Source organism: Larus michahellis, chromosome Z (genome assembly GCF_964199755.1).
Source record: "Larus michahellis chromosome Z, bLarMic1.1, whole genome shotgun sequence".
In the NCBI taxonomy this organism is placed as follows: Eukaryota; Metazoa; Chordata; class Aves; order Charadriiformes; family Laridae; genus Larus; species Larus michahellis.
This window is the reverse complement of record NC_133930.1, coordinates 29,137,099-29,154,642: the sequence shown is the minus strand read 5'-3', so window position 1 is coordinate 29,154,642 and position 17,544 is coordinate 29,137,099. Positions and strand designations below refer to the sequence as shown.

At 42.4% G+C, this 17,544-nt stretch overlaps 1 protein-coding gene across 7 annotated transcripts in view; it reads right to left on the bottom strand.

Annotated features, from left to right (window-relative positions):
- Window positions 1–17,544, bottom strand: part of KANK1 (KN motif and ankyrin repeat domains 1) — a 133,511-nt gene that overhangs the window by 78,096 nt on the left and 37,871 nt on the right. For 5 of the 7 annotated variants that reach the window (XM_074569738.1, XM_074569745.1, XM_074569741.1 and 2 more), the window contains one exon: window positions 5,293–5,474. The exons of the other annotated variants lie outside the window; for them this stretch is intronic. The gene's annotated coding sequence lies outside the window, so the exon portion shown is untranslated. The remainder of the gene's footprint in view (window positions 1–5,292; window positions 5,475–17,544) is intronic. 7 annotated transcript variants of the gene reach the window in all.

Sequence of the window (17,544 nt, the reverse complement as noted above, 5' to 3'; positions counted from 1 at the left end):
TACCTCCTAGGTCCAGGCTAGCTGCAGCCCATCAGTGGCCACCTGGTCACAACCCAGAGGGACAGTAAGAGGTCACTCAGTACCCAGGACACTCCTCAGCGACATTTTACCCTGCCAACAAGTCCTACTGAAAAAGTGATCAGCCATAAAGCTCGAGGGGGAAGAGTCGTTTGGTCTGGGAAGGAGGAGGACTTGGCAACTCCTTGGCCAGCTCACCACATTGGCAATTCAGGTCTCACCATGTGAAGGCAGAGCTGATGAGTAGTGACAGTGATGATATCATGGCAATTAAGAGACCAAACCTGAGTGGCAAGGAAGGAGAGGAATTTCACCGACAGAGAATAATGTTTCCTCCTCACTCACACTAAAACAATGACTATCAAATACTATGAAAAAAAGAAGCAAGTCTTTGTTAAATACGTAAAACCCCTCACCTCTGCTAATGTATGCACAAACAGAACAAGATCTCCTTGATTCCTGCTCTCCCCTCTCCTCCTTGTTCGGCGCTAGAAATACTCAAAAGATTTCAAAATGGAAAACAAAAGAAATGCACTTAAAAGTTCCATGATCATATTTTCACCAGCTTAACAACAAGCCTCTGGCAATAGCAATGACAACCAGGTATTTTTCCCAGTATTCATCTATTAACACAAGATTGGGCAGGAGGGAGAAACTGTGTACAATAAACACCAAAACACACCTGACTTTTCAGTACTTTTCAGTACTTCAGTACTACAGAAACACATTTTCAGTATTTTTTTTTTTAAATTTAAATTTCAGTAATTTTTTTACTTACTGTTTCGGGTTTTTTACTGGTGTATCAGAGAAAATCAAAACTTCCATTAATGAAAATGTGTGGCTTGAAAACTACAAGCGGGGAACAAATGTTTCCCAAGTTTGCAAAAACTAGAGGATGTCAGGCAGGGTGAAAAAAAAAAAAGAAGAAAGTAAAAATGAGGTGCATTCACACAACATATAAACAACCCATGAAACTCCTTGCCACAGGACACTGACTGTGCTAAAAGTCTACATATTTAAAAACCTGATGGAAGAAAAATACAATGTATTTGTCCACCAAGGGCTATTGAAACAAAGAAAGAAACTACCTGTGGCTTGAGGAAGCCCTGGACCGCAAATTGCTGGAGGTTGGTGGTATATTCTGGGAATGCATTACGTGCCTGTTTTTATGTTACATTCCCGGGGCACTTTTCTCTGGTCATTGCCAGAGAACAAACTGAACCCTATGGACCTTGACCTGATCCACTACAGCCACACCTGCATAAATAAGACAGAATAAAGTGACAGAGGGAGAGCACTACTTCAGATAATTTCTTCCACTGGTAAGAGCATTAACAGAAGCGGTTTGCAGTGACTGTGTTATTTCATAAGTATTCAATCTCTTCTTTTTATGGAAGAATGCATGCTAAACTCCGCAACTCTAGAAAGAGCCTAAGGATAGTGTGGTGAGCTTCCACTTCTCTTAAAGCTTTCCAGACAGCTGGCTTTCTGGTTTTATTTCTTTTAAAAAAAAATCAACATTTAGCATTTTCAAGCTATTTGGAAAGACATTTCAAAGGAGGCACAAGCTCCGTATGCTATCTCCGCAGACACATGCCAAAACTTATCCAGAATTGCTAACTAAATTTCAAAGGCATGGAAATACTTGACTAGCTCTCCGTCAGGTTGTACGAGAGTGCCCACAGACAGAACTTGTTTGTGGGGGTGGTGTTCGTCTACAAATAGGGCATTCTGCTAAGGAATGCCTAACGTAAGCTACACATTTCTTGAGAGAAGCCTGGCAAATCTAGGGATTATCACCGACTAGGAAATAAAGGCCCTTTTCACACCCACAGCACGTTGTGCTGAAAATTTGTTCTTCTCGGATGGAGAGGAAAAATCTGCCCACCTTTCTAATTAGCATGATTTATTTATATACACAGTATGTTATGAAAAACAGTGTTTGCAAAGGAGGCCATCCTGTTGAACAGAGAGAGAGAGAACATCCTTTAGGGCATACTCATGCAGATTTACACAGATATTACCTGATAGCTCAGTCCTAAAGCAGCCTGGCTCTTGAGAAAAACAGAGGTGCCTGCTGCCAAACTGCTGCGGCTGCTCACCCTCACGACTGTTACAGAGACTCCTGGGAACCTCTAAAGGCTGCTTTGTTCATTCTTGGCTTTTCTTCCTCACTTTAAGTTGTATATCTTGATGATGACTCCAAGCAGCACCTTCTCTGTTGAGCTACCTACTGCACACACCAGGGCTTTTGGCGAGGGAAGGGCAGAGCCCCGAAGGAAAGCCAAGCCTCTGCAGCAGTTTTCTGCCCAGAATATTCTAACATTTAGAAAGCAAAGCCTTTAATGTATTTCTTAAAAGACTGTTGACACAGGTTTACCAGGAAAGCAACGCATGAGTCCCAAACTGCAGCCCTCTGACCAATGGGGGCTGTCATGCACAGTCCTCCCTAGACACTTGTGACAAGCCCTCTGGGGATATAGAGGTGCTTGTTTCCCACGGGGGCTCCAGAGGCAGCTGGTCATCTGCCCACAGTTCAATTCTGCGAGTAGAGCACAGGGGCACTGGGCAGCAGACCTGATGCGCAGTGTGAGATTCTCACCCAGGTACCAGTGGTGTCCTCGTCACAAATGCCATGGGCGAATACCTGGGTTTTGGTAGCTGCACTTACTGTACAAGCCCATGAAACTCATCTATACTCAACTTTCTGCGCAGCTTGCCCCTTGTGGTTTCTGTACTAGGAGACAGGGAGGCTAGCAGGAGACTCTGATTAATGAGTCACATCCAAATCCTTAGACTAATTCTCTTGCCTATGATATTGAAGCCAATGCAGAACAATTTGTACAGTATTAACATTGTGCAATATTAATACACTTTATTTTTTTTTTAAACAATCCAATGCAGACTAGATTGAGAACAATCCTATTTCCACATGGGTCAAAACTCTGGCAGTCCTGCAGGGTATCTGACAGCTAATAGAGCAGTTCATCTACAGTACCTGTCTTGGCGGCTGCACATCTTCCTTAGACCCACTCAGCACATTTTGTGAAGACTGACCAGGGACACTCCATCCTGTAAAACAGACACAGCTGGGGGGGGGTGGGAAACAGGAGGGTGAGAGAAGGGAGGGCGTACAGAGCACGCCTCGGGTAACACCACGTTAAGAGGATGCTGCTGAGTGCAACGGCATAGACAATGCCCCACTGCAGCCAAAGGAGGGCAGGTGGTCCATGGAGGGACGTTCATAAAGACATGGTGCTTAACAGAAAGTACAGCCACGTTTCCTCTCATCGGGGGGGGTTTCTAGACTTGCTCTGCAAGCAAGCACAGAAGGGGACTCAGGGATGACACAGCATTCAAAGTGCCCACCAGCGAATGGCTGTTGTGCTTGTTTGAGGCATGCCTTTGTCTGGAGCTCTGAAGGCACCAGGAATTAGGAAAGGTATTGAAGCGGCATGACAGTGCCAGCTCCCCTACCGTGCAAGTGCACCAGAGAGAGCTTTCTGTAACTCCAGGGATGGGATCCAGCCCGCTCTGGTGCTGCTGGGCTGAGGGCAAGTACCACAGCATACCTCTGATTTACTTCTGGTTCCAGGCTGTAAGCCTCAGTGGTCCATAAATGAGTGCCAAGGTCTTCCCCCTTGTAAGAACATTTTTGGCAGTGTTGATAGGGATGGCTCAGAAGCCCTGGGAACCATCCCACTATATATCACTGCCTTTAATGCTTTCAGCATGAAGTGAACCATGCTTCTGAAACCTTACAGCCAAGTTTCAAAACTTGTGACTATTTTGGAAGCAAGTTGTGCTTTTATGCATAAATACCAGGAGACAACAGAAAGACTGTCAGAATTCTCCAAGAAGCCAACATATACATTCAGAGACAGTGCTTGGACGCCACTTTTAACCTTCTCATTACTCAAAACTTGTACACACAGATATATGCAAAGCCCAATACAAAAAAAAAAAAAGAACAGGAAGTTTCTCTAATATCTGTCATTGCTGTCATCTAAAATCTAGAGCGGCACTGCCAAGATAATTCTCTTTATTAAAAGTCTGCAGTAAACACAGAAGAACCAATGAGCTTCAATTCATCCAAGCACCTTAAAGCCACCAAATTGTCTTTCCTGTGTAGACAGAGTTTAGACTAATTTTTCCACAATCACTGCGTGCCTAGGGTCTTCTGTTTCCTTCATACATTATATGCATCTGGTGACAGGCTTGTAAGAAAGATTTATGAAAACGGTCTCAAGCATGAAGTATAACACTGTTGGGATTAACACCAAATTCTCATAACAAAAGAACATTCCACCAGTGGAACATGTGTCCATTAGTAACGCGCAATGACTGAAGCCATACAGCAAACTCGTATTATAATCCATCTATCCTATGGAGAGAATCAAGTAATGACAGAGTGCATAAGCTGCCTTTCAGAAATTAAACCATTTTGGCAGTGCTACATAGAATGTGCATGTGATGTGTATGTACTGTCACAGAAGACATATGGGGTATAAAGTATACCAGATCCAGTAAAAAATGTGTGTGTCTGCTGAAATAAAATGCCGGTCAAGTTTATCTGCATACTGACTCTTGGTAAGGCACCAAGAACCCACAATAAATAACACTATTCCTTGTAGTTTGTCTCCGTTTTGCCACCGATATGCGATTCTCAGGATCTCAGTTTCTCTAAAGCTTATCTTCTCCCTTAGAGAAACCCCAGCCAGCAGCCCTACTTTCCTTCAGAAGGACATTTGATACAAATGCTGAAAAGGGAAAAAGTCCCCATTTCCTCCAAGACTTCTTCCTTCAAGAGGTGTGGCCTGTGCGCAGGCATGTGAGTTGCCAGGAAAACCACCATGTCTGCTGCCCAGACAAAGCAGGAGAGCAGAGCAGACAGCACGGAGTCCCTGTGCAGATGGCCAGCATCAGTTCTTAAACCAGGAGTCCTGCAACACACCTCAGCTGATCCCACCACTGGGTGCTAAAAGGAGAGGTCTTTCTAACCCCACCACTCTGCCTGGACCCAGCTGCTCCCCGGATGCCTCACTGTAAGCTGATGAGACAGATGAACAGCTAGAAAATGTTGGGGTTTTTACCCCCTGGAGTGTTGGTTTTATTCCCATTTAGTCCCCTGACCCCGCTCGCACTCAGGCACGTGGGCTGGTGTGCGGGCACGTGGGGATGTCACGGAGCTGGGCTCTCTGGGGAGGGTTTACTCCAAATTAAATCTGGGAGGCACAAACACAGTCCGCCCTCTTTGCCGGCCAGATCTCCCACCTGCTCTTCCTTGTGCCAGCTCTCCAGATGACAGCGAGGAACCCACAGCAAACTTGTGCCCTTCCTCCCTCCGTTGTCCCCGAAAAGGTTTGTTTGTTCTCCTTGCAAAGCACGGTCAAGGCACGTCAATGCTTCCAAGGCTTGTCCTTGGGCTCCCACAGATATCCAATCTGTGCAGGGATCTGTAAGACATAGAAATAAAGCCTGTGGCTGTGCCATATTGCTGCAGCCTTGGGGAGCGGGGGACTATCACACACTGCCTTGATCTTATTCCCCTCTCCCACAAATCTTCAGAGCAGCACCTGTGGCAGCACCCACAGCGCTGTGGCAGGCAGTTTCAGCAGTGTTTTCCATGCTTTACATGGAGGATCTGAAAAATCAGCCAAACCATCATGGGCAAAGCACATAACCGTGCCTGTGGTAATTATCACGTATTTGAATTGTAATCATTATTCTCCAGGATTAATTGCCCAAGGAACGGAAAGGGACAGATTAGTCCACTCTATGGTTGCTCCAGCATGTTTGCACATTCAAAAGCTTGAATATCACCTGCTGCTTGGAACGGGGCTCCCTCATTTCTGTACCGGATTTTAATTGAAGGCACAAACAAGAAAACTGCTTGAATTTTGCAGCAGCCTTGCTCCACTTAGGAAGGAGCCATAATGCCCATTAGTGCTTATGTTACCTTATCAGCTTCTTCTTATCAAAAGGACACCTTCCATAATGAATCATCATAATCATTTTTCAGTGCCTTGTAACTGACAGTAATACTGTCTCCAACCATTTTATAATCTCTACTTGTTGAGCCTGCAACAGAGTGCAGTTTATAAACAATGGAAGCAAACAGAGATAGGGCAGTATTTGCAGAGGTGCTCAGGATACCAAGAGCCACCAGCTTTTGAGAAAGTCTGAATTTATGGCCTCTTGATTTGTCTTAACTGTGCGGACACAAACACAGCTATTGCCTTTTAAAATTACCTTGCGTGCAGTTTAAAACGTATGTACCGTAACCGAGAGACACCTAATGGACACTGCCTGCTACACCCGCCACGACAGCAAGTTCTAGCCTGGAAATAAACTTCTCCTTTCTACAGTAGACATAGGATAACCCCTGCTCCTGCAGAGCTGTCATGGGGTTGGTGACTTTGAGAACCGTGACCTCAAAATGTCCTGAATTCCACAACAATCTACTACTTTGGAAAACAGCCTCAGATTAAATGACATAAGCATACCAATAGCCTGCTCACAAAAAAGTTAATTTTCTTTCTAAACATGCACATTGTTACATGCACAGAGTGTTAGAGCCAAGAACAAAATAATCCCTTGCTTCCTAAGAGAGGAGGGAATGCAATCAGACTTAAGGTGTATTAATAGCTATTAGTACCCCAGACAGAAGTGCCTGAAAAACCTCTGCATGGATTCTAACTTTTCCTTATCACACAGGAGGAAAGAAGGTCCTGGGTGCCCAAGATTAACCGTAGTCTGATGAAAACAGTTTTTACTGCTTACAACAAATGAACAAAAGAATGAACCCATGATCTTGAGCACACCTAAAGGTCTTATCTTTACAAGACTATGTTTATGGACTGAAACAGGAACAGCTACTGCCTCCTAAAACGAAACTGTGTAATTTTACATTTCACTCTCCGTTGCCTAAGAATTAATTTGACTTTTGCAACTGCACACTGAAACACAGCATGCAGCATTTCCCTGAATTCCTCTGCGTGAAGAACAAAACAGTGAATGTCAAAACAGAAAATAATTAAGATAAATTACCACTGCCACGCAGTTCTGTCCTGTTCCTTAGGCAGGTTCTCCCTCTGAGTCTTACTCAACTGGTTCATTTCACTAGCACAGTAGAAATCTTTCTTTTGTCAGGGTAGTTTTCTGCTGACCAGCACGCTGAATTAGCACTGCTCACTTTCCAAACTGTGCCATTCTCCTGCTCTCCTTGTCTCTCCAGGGCACAGCTGCCCATCCCTGACCCAGACTGTGAGATTTCTCCGGCGGAAGAACCTGCTGAAGGAGAATGCTGTACACAGAATTCACACACATGCTTGTCTTCCCTGTTTTCCCTAAAGAGCAGTTTTTTCTAGTATTCCCCCCTCTTCCTGTGACCCTTCCTCCCAGATCTGCTCCTTCCAAAACCATAGTGCATTACAAACATGTATTTGTGCACCAAAATCCTGCACTCCGTAACAGGAATACCTACGCTGTCCAAAACCACAACTTTAAACATATGCTAAGTATTTACAGGGAATGCAAGGCCATTCTAGTTTTTAAATCCAGTGCTAAAGAAAGGTATATGTTTTAAAACCTGAGTAACTCTGAGGTTGTCAGTAGGGTAGGATATACAACTTGTTGGTAGGATATACAACTGTTGGGCCTCATCAATAAGTAAGTTCCAGAACATGAACAGCCTCGCAAGAATCATGAATCACTGGCCATCCGCTAAGGTACTGTCACCCGAGGTCTTTCACCCCCCCAACGCCCTGAAAAGCTGACCACCAAGGCTGACCTTCCAGATCAGTGCTCCCCTGTGTTTGCAGCACACAGGGCTGAAGGTGCTCAGTAAACACTGAGCCTGAAGCCGCAGGGGCACAAGGCCACACGTGACCAATGCAGCAAAAATTTTATTGAATGCTGAAGCCAGGTGATTGCTTAAAATCTGCATCTATTGCTTTCCTGCAGTTGTTTTGTGATATGGTGTACTAAGAGAGATAGGGTACTAATACAGCTCTGTGAACGCCAGCTCCTTTAACTTATTTATTAATCCACTTTACGGCCACCAATTCTTACTGTTCTACAGGGAACACTGGCAAAATATCACGCTGTAGCAACACAGGTTGCCCAGACAAGTTGCAGATGCCCCATCCCTGGAAATGTTCAAGGCCAGGCTGGATGGGGCTTTGAGCAGCCTGATCTACTGGGAGGTGTCCAGGGCAGGGGAGGGGGTTGGAACTTGTGACCAGCAGAAGGAGGGAGGTGATTGTCCCCCTGTACTCAGCACTGGTGAGGCCACACCTTGAGTATTGTGTCCAGTCCTGGGCACCTCAATACGAGAGAGAGATCGAGGTGCTGGAGTGAGTGCAGAGCAGGGCAACGAAGCTGGTGAAGGGCCTGGAGAATAAATCTTATGAGGAGCGATTGAAGGAGCTGGGACTGTTTAGTTTGAGGAAGAGGAGGCCAAGGGGAGACCTCATCACCCTCTACAACTACTGGAAAGGCCATTGTAGAGAGGCTGGTGCCGGTCTCTTCTCACGGGTAATTAGCGATAGAACAAGAGGGACTGGGTTCAAGCTGCAGCAGGGGAGGTTTAGGCTGGACATTAGGAAAAAATTCTTCACAGAAAGAGTGGTCAGACACTGGAATAGGCTGCCCAGGGAGGTGGTGGAGTCACCATCCCTGGATGTGTTTAAGAGTTGTTTAGATGTGGTGTTGAGGGATATGGTGTAAGGGTGAACTTTGTAGAGTGGGTTTGATGGTTGGACTCGATGATCCCAAGGGTCTTTTCCAACCTAAGTGATCTATGATTCTATGAACTAGATGATCTTTAAGGTCCCTTCCATGATTCTATGAATACTCATGATATAAACAAAATTATTGAATCAGAAGGCCTTTCTAAAGCACTCAGAGCGGAAAATACAAGGAGGAGAGAGATATTAGATATAGAATACACAGAGAAAATAGAAGAAAAATTTAACGAACACAAAAATCTTCTACTTTTTTTTTTTTTAAACCTAAGTTCTCTCATAAGGAGGGAGGAGCTATCTGCAGCAAAACAACAAATAAAATCCACTTCAAATTTCTGGTGTTCTCAATGAACCTTTTTGCTTTTCCAGAGTTATCCATTCCTCTAGTCCAACCATTGTATTTATTGAGGTTTACAAAGACAGAAACAGCTGTATAGGCTGTACAGATTAACTGAGTATCAACACATTCCCTACTATAAACTATTTTTAACCACATTGTTACTGCAAATAAACTCTCGTAACTTACATTTGACATTTACAAACTAGTGACAAACCAAATGACTTTTATCATTTTAAACATATTTTTCTTTTTCTCAATTCCTTCCTGGCCTGATCAGAGACGGCCGTTCCCTGTCTGATGAGGTATCTTCCCCACTGCTAGTAATTCATACAAAATACAATGTTATCTGCATTTTGCTATACTCTTTTTTAAATAACTTACGGTGAACTGCATACCTCTATATGCATCTGTTTCTCTCGCTTTGTCTGAGAATTATTCCACAGAGCAAGGGGCAAGGAAAGCCCCGCTAAATGAACCTTTACCAGAAATGTGGGGAAGTCACCCCATAGGCACAAAGTAATATTGCACCACTGGAAACTACTTTTGACTATTTTTTTTCTTTTCCTCCAAAAAAGTTACTGGAATGGGAGATTAATGTTTATTTGAATTAAAACGCTACCTAGATTTTTAACTTTCAGATCCTTAATCCGTTTCTTCTCAGCATCTTTATAAGCTAGTTGCTGCTGAAATACTCAGCGTGTTCAATCTTCTATTCAAGTCCTGTAACAAAAAATAGAAAACTATCCCCCATGCTTCCACAAGGCTGGTTTTCCACGATGATCCATACGCCATTGTAAGCCTTGCAGTGCATCAAGAAAGTCTTCAAAACTAGAACAGCATTGTGGCTCCCCATCTTCTCTGAAGTTCTGTTATCTCCTACATACCCTTCCTTCACACCTGTCTTCCCTGTTTACAGGCTCCTATATTGTCTTTTTATGTGGTCCTGCCTGTATATTCATTACTCCTATATGAAGGGTACATGCACTTGGAGATGAAGGTTCAGAGCGCAGAGTTCTCTGGATAACAACTGCTGTCGTCAGCTCATACCCCACTTAAATGAATTATCTGTACCATCAGCCTCAGACAGCCTTTTCAGAAGTGCCCTACCCAAGAATACAAGATTTTGTAGTACTATATTAGGCAACTCTTAATCACCTAAAACAAGAGGAAGCATGAAAGTCAACATCTGAAGCTCTTTACAGCTGAAATAATGCTTATGATACCCCTTTCAAAATCTGGGCTTCAAAGCTTTTGTTGCTCAATAGTTTAGCAATCTCAGAATTAAAAAACAATTACCCATCTCTAAAGCATAGGCACAAATCTTTACACAGTTAATATTTAAGTCACTTTACGTTCAAAAAACGCTGTGCAGGCAAGTTAGCACCACAGCTAATGGTGGGCTAGCATGAGTTAAGCAGATGCTCTTCTTCTGAGGGGCAAACCTGATGCAGAAGAGGTGCTCGAGGTTGCAGAGTGAAGCAGCAGAAGCAAGCTGCTTTTCTTCTCTCAATTCCTTCAGGCCACAGTTCATTGCCCATGCACATCACCAAGTTCTCCTGAGTATGTAAGGCTCCTTTGCCTTCAAAAGTCTTTGAACTTCTGAGCGCCTTCTTTCCTAGGCGTCTAAAGAGAAATCCTATTTCCAACACAGTCCAAGCAATTACTCAGTGACCACTGAGAGATCACAAATTGTTTCAGATACCTAGCAGAGGACTCAACGCCTCAGTAACCCCCTCTTTATTTTTAACAGAAAGAAAAAATTGCTTGTGCTGTCCAAAAGGAGATTTCAGTTTTAAATAAATTACTGATTCTTATTTCTATGCGTTTTCAATTAAAAGCCAAACCCCGTCAACCAACCCCAGCCAAGCCACGCTATTATGCATTTAAATCTATGCTTACCTGCTTAGTCTGATCTCAGGCACGACTGAAAGGAATTTTACAGGCATGTTGAAGTGCACAGCCAAAAGTTAAATAAATATAGACACATAAAATAATGAGATGCATATTTCTGCTGCAAAGTTACACCAAACAAGCCAAACTCCTCCCTGAATAGAAATCCCATCAATTACTGACCTTGAAAGGTAGTCTCCTGGCTTCTCTATTGCCCTTTAAAACATCAGGAATCCTGATGAAATATATTTTATTTTTTTTCCTTTTAAAGCAGAGGGAAGTTAGTACTTAATATTATACTACAGAATTTGGAGCGAAACAAAGGGAGCAGTTGACTTGAAGCAATGTGACAGAGAAACCAGTTTGGGATGGCAGCATTACTCACAAATGAGGGACAACCTGGCAGAAAACGCTTTCCCTCTTTCCTACAATTTTTAATTTGGCCAGAATAAGCAAAAATCCATACTTCGCTAAGGACCAATTTGAAGTGAGATGTCTTGCCACTCTTTTGAATTTGGCACAGGAACTCTTTTACCCTTTGGGAATAATGGACACATTCCAGGAACTCTGAAAATGGATTTTCCACTAACCCTCTTAAAGTTATTACAAAGTTTAAAATTTGGTTCAGAAAAATAATAAAAAAAAAAGCAACACTACCTGTTTACCTCTCAGAGAATTAACTTTGAGGTTTTTGAGGAATATTTCAAGCACAAGTAGCTATTAGCCTTTCAGCAAAGTCAATTTCAAGTTTTCCTTTTACACCCTGAGGACTGACAGCTACATTCAGCCACAACAACTCCTCAACGCCTGTGCCTAGATCTGTCTCACACGCTCGTGCCATTGTTAGCATCTGAACCTGCACGATGATCTTTGGGATGCGACAGCATTCATCTTTCCCTTGCAGCCTTCTTTATCAGGGAAGATAACTTATCATTGCTGATGCATCACTGCTGTGTGGATGTCAAAACACTTGAGGCCAAGGCCAAGGCGGCAGAGAAAGCTGGAATAAAACCCGCTAAAGTCACTTGTCACTTCACTCTGAAGTAAACTACAGGCTCCATTCTCAAGGTGGTGGCCCCTAAGAAGTTGTACTTACCTCAAAACTATTTGGGGTAGAATTCTTTGTGTTTAAGCCAGATTAAACCCTACCATTCATGATGCCCCCTTAAAATGAAGTCCTCCAGCCTATTCTGTATTTTTTTAACCTCACCTTCCAGCATTGCCTTTCCTATATGCATACTACAGAAAGCTTTCAGAAATGCATTTGTCTAGCACAAAATAAAACAATATGAACACAACAATATAAACAAAATCCTGCATTTTTCTAGTACAGTATTCTCGGTGCACAACAATATCCTGCTTTAAACAAGGAGGAGGAAGGGTGAGGAACCTTGAAAAACAGCCTAGGATCATGCTGGATCCAAATGTTATTTACTCCATTTTCCATTTCAAAGTAAACTTCAGCACTAAAAAAACAGATCGTGTTTCAGATACTTAAAGCTTGCAGTGAGGCAACACATAACTGCTTATTCAATTATTTTGTAATTAGTTGGAGGCACAACCATTTTCCCAAACAACACAGCTCAGTTTCTACCTACCCAAGCAATTCTTCTGCCATTTCTAACCACGTCTGTTTATACTGCATACAGCTTTGCCATGTTTGCATTGATGCATACTGGGAAAATCCGTGCAGCCATCCCTGAGCAGCATGGAAGGGAGGAGGAAAGGGGGAAGAGGAGGAGAACAGGAAAGCACCCTGAGGCTATATGTGCTATAGATAGCAGATGGGTAACGCGCCTTGGCACACTGCTGCAGGAGAGCTGCCAGCCAAAACGGTTCTTGGAAGAAGAGGGTTAAAAAGCGTTCTGCCCTCTGCAAAACAGAAAGGACTCACGAATTTCACTGTGGAAAGATAATCAATGGAGGCCTCTAGAAGGACAAAACACAATCAGTTATCAGGGCTACAGACATTTGGCAAGGACATAGCTCTTAAAGCAAGTTTTGCAGAAAATTCATTACTTTTACAGCTGAAAGTTAGTTTGGGATGGGTATCCAGCGAGTCCATTAAACGGTCTCATTAAGAATCAGTTTCTGTCACTGCAGACCCCCCCCCTCAGAGCAGATAACAGCATTATTATCAATGGCAATTTGCCAAAATCAGCATGTAATTCATTATCCTCCCCAATCCTTACAAATTAGCGACGGGCAATATTGTGTACCAAAAAAAAAAAAGAGAGAGAGAGAAGAAAGCCGATTTCGTCCATGACGAGGCACCTGTGTTGCACAGGATGAGCATGTCCTGCAACCTAGCCGGCAGAACCAGCGCTGGCACTCACTGTAGGCGGGCTGAACCACCTTCCACAATAAGCGCTAATCCCACCCAAGGCTGTGCCTGGCTGTGTGGCAATGAATGGGCTGCCGATCTCAACAGTGAGGTAATCGGAGCACAAGGCACCCTGTGTGTTATAATCAAGACAGGTTTTGCAGCCCCGATCAAACCCCAGGAGAGGCTGCTGAAAGTTTGTCCCACCCAAACAAGTTTTATACAGCTTTTTGTACCAAGAGAAGGGAGAATGGAGAGTTTTCTTCCCCTTGTAAGAGAGCATGCTGCAACTTGTCACAGGCAAAGCACTTGGCGTTATACCTGGGTGGGGATGGATGCGACCACACACATTTCACACTCCTGCCCCATGCTTTCAAAAAGAGAATATTTTACAGGCAGTACCTTTCAAAAAATAATCGCAGGGTGTCCCCCACATAATACACACCTTAATTCCTGTACTGGAAGAAAAAAATTCAACATCATATATTTTGACACAGTTGAAAACGAACTGGAAAGTAATGGAAGGCTGTCAGATAACTTTTGTTCACAAGCCAAGCCCAGTTGCCTCACCAGTTTGCATTTATACTGACTGCTAGGAGAAGTCTCTCTATGTTTTCCCTTGGGGAAACTACAGGTTTTTTTTTCTTTTAATTAATGACTTTCAAGTCCTTTTGCATCATGCCATTCCTGCAACACCTGTACCAGCTGTATGGGATTACAGTCAAACACAAGTTTTGTTCCATTTCTTTTCCTCGTATTTTTAAAAGCCACACTTACAGGGGGTAGGAAAAAGACTTTGCTGCAGCTGTCCCTGTATTTTGAGCTTGGCCTGCAGAGATCAGTCACGTGAAGCTGATCTCTTACCACCTCATCCATCCCACTCTCAAGGCCTCCTCCACAATTGCTTTCCCAAGGGTAAAGAATTTGGGATAGTAGCAAGCAACACTTAGGTCACTTGCATAGTAGATTTCTAATCTCGATAACTTTCTGAAAGTTGCTTGATCTTTCTGAACTAAGGCATATTTTGTTAGTATGAAGAAATTAACAAATGTCAAATTGCATTAAAGCTCTTTTGTGTTTGTCGGCCTACTTCTGATTGACTTTCAAGTGGGTAAATGAAGAGGAGTCAGAGTAACTTCATCCATGCACTGCCTGCAGAGAGTTCCCAGACGCAGAGAAGGAGAATCCATCGCCACTGTACTTTATGATGTTTCCATATCTTGCACTTTCTCATTACGATATCCACTAACAGTGCCAGTGAAAGACACTCTTTTAGACAAACACCAGGAACAAGGAATTTTCAAAATGGTATTTCACTACCGAAACATACTCGTTTCAGAAAAAAAAAATTTACACACACACTGTCATACTCTAAAACCTCATCTGAATAGAAGAAAGTTGTAAGAAAGCCAGAACTGTAGCTACATGGCTGCAGCTGCACACTTGCTCCAAATCACAGGTATGTCAATGTCCAATATTTTCTTTCTTCTGTAAGATCAAATCAAAGGTATCCTCTTCAACCAGCACAGAATTTTTAGCTGCTTGTATTATGTCAGAATTGTACGAAAACTTTTAAACTACTGGGAAATTTGCCACTTTGATCAATCAAGTGAATTATCACAGACCTAACAGATGACCTATGGAAAATCTCCCGTTCCCCTTCCACAACAGTTTTCCATGCATCAAGCAAGGCACAAAATTAATGATCTTGAATATCAAAATAGTTGTCTTCAAGATGTTGAAGCTTTCATTTAAATCTTCACAGCCACAAGACCCCTTTATGATAAATGATTTTATATTAGCATTGAAGGAGTTTGAGATTTACCAAGTCAGTAAGAATTGATAACTTTTGCACTTTAATCATTCATAGCCACTGTATTTGATTTACCGCACAACTTCATCAGAAAAAGTTTTGAAGAATGAGTTATTCTCAATGTAAATCTCCAGCAATCCTCTGTCAATCATGTTAGTCCTTTCCCCGTTAGTTTTTCCTGCCTCCTGATTGAAATTACACAACCAGATTAATTACTTCATTACTTAATGACTTCTCACTTTAAAAGGCTGTAAATATACAGAAGGCTAAACAAATACACAACACTTCTCCATGGAATAGAGGAAACCATTATAAGCATCAGTATAGCTTCAGAAGATCAACTATTGTCATACTTTTTACTACCCTAACACTCTTACAAAGGAAAAAATATAAAAATATATAGAGGTCTGGAATGCTCTACCAAAGGATATGTATGCACACACGTAAGAGAGGGAAATAAACAATTCCATACTCAAATACAATATTTGCTTGCCACAAATTGTACATTCCCTCTGCTGTATTAGAATAACAACCTGTGGGAAGCTACCATTCCAGAAATCATACCTTAAAAAAGTTTCAGTGTTGGACATTTGTTGGAAAGCTAAGCGTTTGATACTTTTACTGGCAAGTTTTATTTTTTACTTATTTATTTATTAATTTTCAGTGTGTTGAGCAGCTCATTGTACCTTTGTTCAACTACAGGGAAAGAACTGTTTAGTTTACAGCATGGTTTTATATGCAAATTATATTCAGTAGACTCTCTACTCATCATAAGTGTCAACAGGAAAAAAAAAAGCATGACAAATTTAAGACTGTTGAGATTTTTCATAAACTTTGAAGGAACACTGAAATTACAAAGCATGCCTAACTCACTGTAAAGCATTTTCTCTAAGCATGTGCCAAATCATGTATATTAAAGGAATATTTTTTTTTCTAAATCTGCTATGACAATTTATGCTCCATTTTCCATTTCTAAATATTTGTGGCAATTAAAATTCCTGTTTCCTGCACACACTCAAACTTGCTGTTTATACAGTCAAACTTACTGTTTGCTTAGCTGTCCCAGAAATGAAGGTTGTTTCTACTCTGTGGAAACATTTCCATTAGATTTAGTAGCACTGGAGAAAAAGCAAGCTTTCACCCCCACACAAATCAAAATTCAGGAGGAAATTCAGAGTTCAAAATGAAGAGATATTTTACTGCCAATAGGGGAAAAGAAGTCTTAACAAATCAGCCAGCTGTTGCACTAACAACATCAAATAAAGAAATTGTGGAGCTTATTCTGCCCTTTATCAATAATGCATGGCTGCGCACAGACAATTTATAGCTGTTTTCCATCACTGGGTATTGTGTAGTACTAAATTAAGTCTACAAAATTCAAGGACAGTCCACCCACACAGCTACTGTAAGCCAGCCAGGCCACTTTGAATAAACATTTTAAAGGCATAAAGTGAGTTTTATTAGCATTCTGGGCCACGGTTCCTAGTGGACAAAGCAGCTCCTTTGAAAAAGTAAAAGTACATTTAGCAGAAGGAGAGAAGAGTTACTCTCGTGTTGTACATGTAGAGAAATAGCAAAAAGGAAAAAAACCCACCATATACATGCTACAGCTCAAACCCTGAGTATATTAAGATTAAATTAAAACATGAGGCAAGAGAGTTTGTTTTCTATACTAGAAATTAATTGTCAGTCTCAAAATCCTGAGAGGTGCTGAACTGGTCAGGTGCTGACAGCAACAGAGCTAAAAAACAAAGATGATTTTGATGGGTTTTGTTTACACTGAGGTAGCTCCAAAGATTAATAGACTTATTTTTAATCCTTCACAAATCACAAATCAGAAAAGCACACATGAGGCTTTCATCAAAATAAAGAACTAGTTATCATACTGAAATCAACTCAGCAACATTTATGGCACCAGTAAACAAGTGAGAGGTGGGGTCCCTTCACAGGCCAAATTAACCAAGAGATGGTATACAACAAGTTGGTTGCTTTCGGTCAATCCCACCTCTTTCTACCACAGCAGCCCCAGCAACCTGAATGCCTAAAACACAAGAAAGCATCAAGGAACTTGGCATGCACCAACTGGCCACCAGCAGCCAAAGGATGCAGATGCCAGGTCTGTGCATCCAACAGTTTTACCCAGGCTCTGCTCTGGCCAACGGGCCACCTGGGTCCTCCACCTGGGTCCTCCACCTGGGTCCTCCACCTGGGTCCTCCACCTGGGTCCTCCACCTGGGTCCTCCCTAATTTGCTTTCAGGTGTGGAGTCAGGTCTGATCAGACACAACATGGACGGCAGCACCACCAGGAGGTGGGTCTGGGTCACATTGCAGGCTTCTACTGCTGTTTCTTTTATAGCCACGCTTCCCAGCTTCCCTCTAAAAAAAATATTGGCAAGTATGAGGTTTGTGACA